This window comes from Nycticebus coucang, chromosome 5 (assembly GCF_027406575.1).
Source record: "Nycticebus coucang isolate mNycCou1 chromosome 5, mNycCou1.pri, whole genome shotgun sequence".
Taxonomy (NCBI): Eukaryota; Metazoa; Chordata; class Mammalia; order Primates; family Lorisidae; genus Nycticebus; species Nycticebus coucang.
Window position 1 is genome coordinate 21,909,073 of NC_069784.1, and position 3,454 is coordinate 21,912,526.

The window sequence follows — 3,454 nt, forward strand, 5'->3', positions numbered from 1 at the left end:
AGACAATTAGGTCATCTCCAAACAAAGACAGTTTCATTTTTTCCTTCCCAATCTGTATGTCTTAATAATTTGTTTTATTATATTAGCTAAGACTTCCAATGCTGAAAACAAGTAGTGATGGAGAACATCCTTGCTTTGATACTAATCTTAGTGGGAACACTTCTAGCATCTCCCCATTAAGTACGGTGTTAGCTGTAGGTTTTGTAAATATTCTTTATCAAATTGAGGAGGTTACCCTCTAATCCTAGTTTGTTGAGAAGGTTTTTATTATTTTGTCATAGATCAGTACTGGATTTTATCAAATGCTTTTTCTGTATCTATTGACATGATCATGTGATTTTTCTTCTTTACTAATGTGATGGATTAAATAAACTGATTTTCAGATCTTGAACCAGCCTTGCATCTCATTTGGTCATGGTATGTAACTCTTTTTCTACATTGTTGGATTTGATTCACTAATATTTTGTTGAGGATTTTTGCATCTATGTTGCATCTATGAGAGATATTGGTCTGTAGTTTTCTTGTAATAATCTTGTCTTGTTTTGGTAGTAGGGTAATTCTGGCCTTATAGAGTGAGGTAGGAGGTATTTTCTTTGCCTTTTTTTTTTTTTTTGAGACAGAGTCTCACTTTGTTGCCCTTGGCTATAATGCCCTAGTGTCAGAGATAAAAATGAAAGAGCAACTTCAAACTCCTGAGCTCAAGTGATCCTCCTGCTTCAGCCTCCCAAGTAGCTGGTTCTACGGGCACCCACCACAATGCCTGGCTAGTTTTTCCATTTTTAGTAGAGATAGGTCTCAGCTCTTCCTCAGGCTGATCTTGAACTCCTGAGCTCAAGCAATCCACCCACCTTGGCCTCCTAGAGTGCTAGGATTATAGGCCTGAGCCACTGCACCGGTCCTACAAAGAGATTATAGACAATTGGTATATTCAAATGCTTGGCAGAATTCACTAGAGAATGCATTTGGGTCTGGTGTTTCTGTTTAGGTAGGTTATTCATTATTGTTTTAATTTCTTTAATAAATACAGGTTCATTCAGATTGTCGTCTTCTTGTGTGAGTTCTGGCAGATTGTATCTTTCAAGGAATTGTTATATTTCATGTAGGTAATTAAACTTATGGGCATAGAGATGCTAGTAGTATTTTGTTCTTCTCTTTTTTTCTAGATAGTGTCTCACTCTGTTGCCCAGGCCATAGTACTGTGTATAAAACTAAAACTAATTCACAGCAACCTCAAACTATTGGGCTCAAGCAATCCTCCTGCCTCAGCCTCCTGAGGTACCCGCCACAACACCCAACTAATTTTTTTCTATTTTTAATAGAGACAGAGTCTCGCACTTACTTGGGCTGGTCTCCAGCTCCTGAGCGCAAGGGATTCTCCCACCTTGGCTTCCCAGGATGCTAAGATTTCAGGTGTGAGTGATGGTGTCCAGCCCAATAGTATTTATTATCCTTTTAATGTCTATGACCACCCTCTTAGGAATTTATGTCTTACGTCTGGTTTTTTTTTTTTTTTCTTTTGGCCGGGGCTGGGTTTGAACCCGCCACCTCCGGCATATGGGACCGGCGCCCTACTCCTTGAGCCACAGGCGCTGCCCACGTCTGGTTTTTTTTTTTTTTTTTGCTTTTTTTTTAGGTAGCCTTATTCTAGACAGGATTATTGATTTTATTGATCTTTCAAAAGAACCAGGTTTTGGTTTTGCTCATTTTTTCATTGATACCTGGTTTTTAATCGCATTGTTTTCTGCTATGGTTTTTACCACTTTTATTTTTTTCTGCCTATTTTAGATTTAATTTGCCCTTCTGTTTCTAATCTCTTAAAGGAGAGGCTTACATAACTGATTTTTTCTTTTCTTCTTCTTTCCTAATATCTGCATTCAAAGCTGTAAATGTTCCTAGAAGCACTGCTTTACTAGATCCCACAAAGTTTACTAAATTGCATTTTCATTTTTATCTCTTGTATTTTAAACTTCATTTCATTAAAATATTTTTTAAATATTTAAAATTAATTTTTTAATATTCTTCTTGAGATTATTTCCTTGACCCAAACTTTAGAAGTGTGTTGTTTAATCTCCAAGTATCAGAGATTCTTTTCTTAGCTGTGTCCACCAATAACATTCTTCATTTCTATTAGAGTTTTGTTCTATAGCATCTCTCTTTAATCCTTCTTAGGGCTTCTATTTCTTTATCTTTTCTTGCATGTTACCTACTTTTTCCCATTAGCAACCTTAGCACATTAATAATTGTTTTAAATTCATAGTCTAATCATTTCAACAGTTCTGCCATATCTGAGTCTGGTTCTGATGCTTGCTCTGTCTCTTCAGTATCTTGTGGGGTCCTGGGTTTCGGAAAGGTTTTTTGTTTGGTTTGGCCATTTAGTATGCCTTGTAAGGTTCTTTTTGGTTTTGTTTTGAAATCTGGACATGATATATGGGGAGAGAGGAAGTGCAGTAAATCTAGCTTTAATGAGGTAGTAATAAGGTTTTGGGGGTGGCAAGATGTCCGGGGTATAGGTGACTAAGCACTCTATAGCAGGGGTCCTCAAACTGCAGCCCGTAGGCCACATGAGGTGGTGTTGATTGTATTTGTTCCCATTTTATTTTTTTACTTCAAAATAAGATACGTGCAGTGTGCATAGGAATTTGTTCATAGTTTTTTTTTTTTTAAACTATAGTTCGGCCCTCCAACGGTCTGAGGGACAGTGAATTGGCCCCCTGTTTAAAAAGTTAGAGGACGCCTGCTCTATAGTCTCATGATTAGGCCTGTGTCTCTAGTGCCTCCAGGCTGTGAACTTCACAAATGATTCTCAGTTTTCCCCTCACATTAGATGGGACAGGGTGCCTAGAGGGGGCTAGAGTTATAGATTTCCCATTCTCAGGTTGGTTAGTCTGTCAAACCCATACAAGGTAGGCTTTGGCATATTTCAAAATGACCAGAAGCATGAGGGAATTTTTCTGCAATCCTCCCTATAAGAGTCTGGGAGATCTCTAGGCAATAAAAATTCATGAAAGTGTGAGTTTTAATGCACATACTTGTCCACACTGAGCTTTTAGCAATGAATCAGGGTTAGTTCAAGTGTCCTACCCCAGTCCTTGTTCCCGTAGAGGTTTCTACTCAAAGTAAGTTGTGATTCTCTGCTTCTTTGATGTTGAGAGAAGTAGTTTGCCTTGTGAGACAGGCTAAGAAGAGTTGTTTATTTTTTAGCTCTCTCAGCTGTTTACTTGTTATTAGGATATCGTGGCTAATTCTAAGCTCTGTACATGCCAGATAGGAAACCAGAAGGCTGTATTATATTTTGAGTCAGCATAGAGTTATCAAAGAAGAATGAACAGATAAATTAACTGGATAGTGGATTGGATTTTAGCAGGAAGATAATATGACTAAAAGTTTTTATGTAGGGCAGCGCCTGTGGCTCAGTGAGTAGGGCGCCGGCCCCATATACTGAGGGTGGAGGGTT